This window comes from Oncorhynchus mykiss, chromosome 32, assembly GCF_013265735.2.
Source record: "Oncorhynchus mykiss isolate Arlee chromosome 32, USDA_OmykA_1.1, whole genome shotgun sequence".
Classification (NCBI taxonomy): Eukaryota; Metazoa; Chordata; class Actinopteri; order Salmoniformes; family Salmonidae; genus Oncorhynchus; species Oncorhynchus mykiss.
In genome coordinates, this window is record NC_050572.1 from 39,046,432 (window position 1) to 39,051,989 (window position 5,558).

Sequence of the window (5,558 nt, forward strand, 5' to 3'; positions counted from 1 at the left end):
GTGTGCACATATAGGATACAACATGAGGATATTAAACTCATGGCAATACATATAGAAATGACTACCAAAGTGTTCTCTTCGGCTACAGAGGCATAAAGAAAAGATAAAGCATTGAAATGCATCTTCACATTCCAGATTCTCTGGACACCCACAATGTCGGAGTCCCCACACCCCTAAAATATAATGTCTACTGTGTTAGCCAGCCAGCCACTCACAAAGTATAGACTAACGGTTGTTGTCCGTGGTGCTTAAATTGCGACATGTCTATGCTTCTGCATGCCCATCGAGTCGATGTTAGGCTTTCTGTGGTCTAGAAGAAAAAGAAACGCACACCGATTAAGTCGAGGTGCTGGGTGTCAGGGCATGTATAGCTTTGCTTTAGCTTATGGATAAATGTTTATTGGTAGGCCTATTTGGTCATAATGTTCTCATTTTAAACATTTCTCAAAAGCTATAGCTTTGTAGCAAAGCTGCCATTTTGTGACTGCTGGCCGGTTGTTCAGTAATTGAAAGTTGGAAATTCAAACATTGCAGATTGTGAAACAAATGTTCGATGCAACAGCATACTAGTCAGCTACCAATAATGTTTTAGAATTTACAACTTTCCTGTATAGGCTAGGTGAACCTGCATCACGAGCCGTGCTTGAACTGTAGTGCTGAGCGATTAACCAAAATTCCAGTTATTTTTGTTTTTTAAACAACTAATTGACCAATGTCGTTTTAATTCCATTTCGTTCAGGTTTTTTTCTGTGAGCTCAATGCGCACATAGCTCAGTTTCTCTACAGACAAATCAGATCCAGCCTGAACTGTGTGATGTCGTTTCCAACAGGCCAATATTCTACATAGTTTAGGGCTAATTCATTGCGCATCTACTTGTCCGATCTGTTTCTTTTACGCCTGCTACTGAAGAGAGAATGCCGATGGTGAGATCATATAGAGAGCAGCTGTTGCTTCACAAGGTATCTCTACCTAAAAATACATGATCTAAGTGGTTAATAGTTGGTATATTCAGCAGTCATAAAAGTATGCCTTATTTGAAGAACTACAAAATTGTGATTTTGTCAGACAGCATAGGCAGCAGCTCTTTAGCGACGAGATGACTTGGAAGGAAATTAAGTCATCAAATGTAATCTACACAGTTGAAATATTGTTAATAAATTATTGTTATGTGATAAGCAGTAATGGGCACTATCTTCATTTGACTTTTAATAATTGTTTTATTCTGTGTTGTTACAGCATTCAACCCACATAATACATGGTGCATTTAATGTTTTTAAACAATTATCGAAAATGAAATTGAAAACCATGATTTAAAAAAATAATCAAACAGACTTCAAAAAGCACTAATCACTCCCAACTTTCCAGCTTTGCTCAAACCCCACAATCAAACCCCAAACCCAAGCACTCCTCGGGTCTCTTGGCCAGCTCCCACGCAGCCCAATCCAAGCTTTTCTCTGGCACCCCAATGTTAGAACCAGCTTCCCACTGAAGCTAGGACTTCAGAGTCCCTGGCCCATCTTCCGAAAACAGCTGAACCCCCCTCCCAAAAAAATAAATAAACACAACCAGCACGTGCACTTTTTGTGGCCTGTAGGTCCGGGTAACGGGCCTGACTGTTTTCTATAACGAGTATTGCCTATCCAGACAGTATTTCCTGAGACATTGTGCATTAGGCCCAATGCCAATATTTCAATTGCGCTGCACACAATTTAAAAGTAGTCCTGATTAATGCATGCCAATACAAACCATAGATAAGGGTCTGTTGATATTGCAACTCCACAACTCTAACACCGGTTTACCAGTAGGAACGAAATCTCGAATCGAAATCTCGATCTGCTGTTGGTGGCTCATCATCACCAGTAGCCTACAACTGGCGAGCACTAGCAGCAGCACAGCTGGATTCAGAGTCTGATTCTTCCCAGCCCTTGCTCTCCCAGAGTCACAAAGATATCAGCATGTGGACCTGCTGCGTGAGTGTGTAAGTGATGATGCTGCATTGTGGCATGAGGGGCTGTCTAACTGAGGTGCGATCTTGTCAAAAAGGGTCCAAAACAGATCAGAGATATTGTATTCCCTCAAAGTGGGGACACAGTCCCTCAAATTTAGTAGCGACAACTACGAAAAATGACACGGACAATACTTGTGTATTCAAGTAGAGCTGATGCTGCTTTTTGTTTTTGTTGTTGCAATTTTGTAGATTTTTTTGTTGAGTCATTTGAGTAGTGAGGGTTTTCGTTAGTGGAATAAAAAAAATCGGCACCAATTTAAAACCACATGAGCGTTGTAGGGCCAACTGAGCATTTGCAAAATATGGAGAGTTGGCGCCACCTTGCGGAAAGATTCAAAACAGGCACAACCATTGACGTAAATCAACCACACTGGTGGCGAGGTGGATCGCATTCTGACCAAGCCCCTGCAAAGAAGTTCTGGCCTGGTTCAAAGGCATTTGGGCTGGGGTTCAAGGCCTCATTTCATCTCCTGAAGTTGTTTTTTAAGCTTCATCTATTGGCTCTTACACGTACGTACTTGCGTGTATATATAGATCAATAACTCAGTTCAGTCAAAGTGGAGGGATGGGGGACTTCAAGCTAGATGGGGAGGCACTCACTAGCATTTCCATGATGATCCAGAACCATTAGCCAGTGAAATTGGGACTCAACTCAGACCTGGGCCGCACAGTTAATTTGCTCTCACAACCTGGTATAAAAAGTTGAAAATACTTCTTACTGTTCATTTAAAAAAATCAAATTGATCTGATCTCTCCCTTTCTCTATTTTCTCCCTGCAGGATGATGTCAGGATGTTTGTGGTCCTCCCTGATGAGGTCACTGCCAACATGACCCTGGTGGATGAGAGCCTGATGGCCGAGTTTGTCCAGGACCGTTCAGTTTCTGCATGTGGCCGACACACTGCCTTCCAAGAGTTCAGCTACTCCACTGACCTGCTGCCTCCGCTTACTGACCATGGTGAGTACTCATTCATCCTACCTCATCCCCGTCTGAATTGTCTCCCTCATTTCTTCTCAGCCCTTAGGACCAACAAAACTCAAAACTTTCGGAGTAAAGTAAAATAACTATTAATTTGTTTTAAATGTGTAAGGATGTGTACGTTCTTGTGGACTATGTTGTGTCTTCTACAGTCTGATGGCAGGAGTGCACCTATCTCTGTATTTTACATTTGAGTCATTTAACAGACCCTGTTATCCAGAGCCACTAACAGGAGCAATTAGGGTTAAGTGCCTTACTCAAGGGCAAAACCTTTTTCTTTTAACATGTCACCTAGTCAGTTCAGGGATTCAAACAAGCAACCTTTTGGTTACTGGCCCAACACTCTTAACTGCTAGGCTACTTCCCACCCTCTCTCTGTATCTCTCTCTCTGTCTTAACTTTAGAGTAAAGTAACGATAATTTTTAAAAACATGAGGGAAGATGTGTAAGGTGAATATCAGAAGTGGATGGAATAATCTCAGTTTCTAACCTGTCAAGTACCTTCTGCCCTCCCTCTCTCCAGGTCTATCTTGATAGGTTGCAGGACACAAAAGCTCAGCAGCCTCAATCACAAGTTGGCACACACACACACACACACACACACACACACACAAACCAGCACTTAAGAGGATCCTAAGAGGAGACCTTACAATAAATATCATATGTAGAAATATTCATCTAATAAATCAAAGGAATTTAAAAATAATAATAGCAATAGTCTGTCTCTTATCTATTTTCCTTCCTCCTTGTCTTCCATGTGGTGATGCAAATAGCTTTACTAGTGAAGGGAATTTCAAATATTTTCAGTCTGCGTTTTCCTTCTCTGGTTCAGAATGGTCTCTCCAAATCACTAAGTCCGCACCTGATGAGAGGCTCAACTAAAGATGTTGCAGAACGGCTGTATTTGAAGCACTCACACCCTTCTGCCCAGTTTCCCTGATGTTGCTACGGCAATCAAGCTGTTTTTTTTTTTACCATCCATGTAACTGTTGCCTCTGCGGTAAGATCGTTTTTATAAACTAAAACTCATAAAGAACTACGTGAAAAGCGTTAGGCTCTCGGTCTGATATGCGCTTTTGAACACTTCTTCAGTAAGCTCCACTAATTGCACTGGTGCCGTCGTAGCATTGGGTGTGTCGTAGTGTAACAGTTGTTAAAGTACTATGTGAATTTCACCAGGTTCCTGTATTAATATGTCGTGTTGATTTGTTATTATGCATGCCTGCATCCTGGGAGAAGGGGAGTGTGTACTTACGTTTTGCCCTGCGTGCTCAAATCATTTTGACGCACTGAGAGAGGTAGGCACGCTTTTTCTGTCTTCAGGAAAGTTTGATTATTTTAAGTACAAAGTCATACACAGTGTTTTGTTCATGAATAATGATGTATATTTAGAGGTTACTCATAAGCGGATGGTATTGTTAAGATGCACTTGTAATTGTACTTTTTAGGATGATATCAACATTCTGAATTCAACATGTGGTTAATAGCTAGCTAAGGTATTAGCAGGCTATTGTATGTGTGAACGATGGCTAGCTCCTCGAATGATCCCAGTCCCTCCTATTGTGCATCTGTTGTAGAAAGAGGCGACGATTCTCAGAACATATGTGCTCTACAAATGTTTTATTTCCTTTTGGATGCAGGTATGTGGTTTTATCTATGTAAAATATGTTATGTATAATAAGGAGAGACTGTATTAATTTTTGTATTCGAAAATCATTTTGATGCACTGAGAGAGAAAGAGGCGACGATTCTCAGAACATATGTGCTCTACAAATGTTTTATTTCCTTTTGGATGCAGATGCAGGATGCAGAGAGTGAGTTCTACTTGATTAAAACTACCTGATATCCAAAGTCCACGTTTTATAGTCTCAATCAACCACACACAACGCAGAGTTACAGCGGTGCAGTATAGCACCGGTTACAGTAGCATTGACCACGGCATTTGTTCACGATATGTACTTATGTACTTTCAGATATGTACTTTCAGTCAGTTGAATTTGTAGAAGCTGATCATGTAATAACTTTTGCATTTGATCATGTAAACTGCCAATAATGTAACAGCTGCTTCTAATGTAATAACGTTGGCATTCATAATGTAATAACTTGCCAATCATGTAATAAATATGCTGAACGCATAACATAACGTTTTTGCACATGAAGTTGAACTATATAATTATTACATTATGCATCGACTTTTACATTTTATACCATGGCATTGTTGAGTACTGACTGGCTTTAAGGGCGTTCAAGAGCGTGCACTACTTAAGCGATAATGCCCTAGAAGCCAGTGTTTGGAGGATATAGTGGCATGGGTGTTGTTTGAGACGAAGTCACTATTTGACAGTGGGTTACCAACGTTTAAATAATGATTGATGAATGTATTCATACTTCCACGAGATTTTGTCCCGACACAAATCTAAGGTTGCTTGCTACCCAAGCATTCGTTCTATCGGTTCGGTTGCCAGAGACGCGACCCACTCGTTAAGTCTTTTTGTTCTGCATCTATGGACGCGATCGCTCCAGTCATTCGTTCTAAAATGTTCCATTGCGATACTGGCTGGCAACGTTCCT

General features: G+C 40.9%; 1 long non-coding RNA gene across 1 annotated transcript; it reads left to right on the plus strand.

The window, feature by feature from the left end:
- Nucleotides 1–2,794: 2,794 nt before the first annotated feature.
- On the plus strand, nt 2,795–5,146 carry LOC118946482. Its single transcript, XR_005041320.1, has 2 exons — nt 2,795–2,966; nt 3,820–5,146. It is a non-coding gene; the product is annotated as an uncharacterized LOC118946482 (long non-coding RNA).
- Nucleotides 5,147–5,558: the final 412 nt, after the last annotated feature.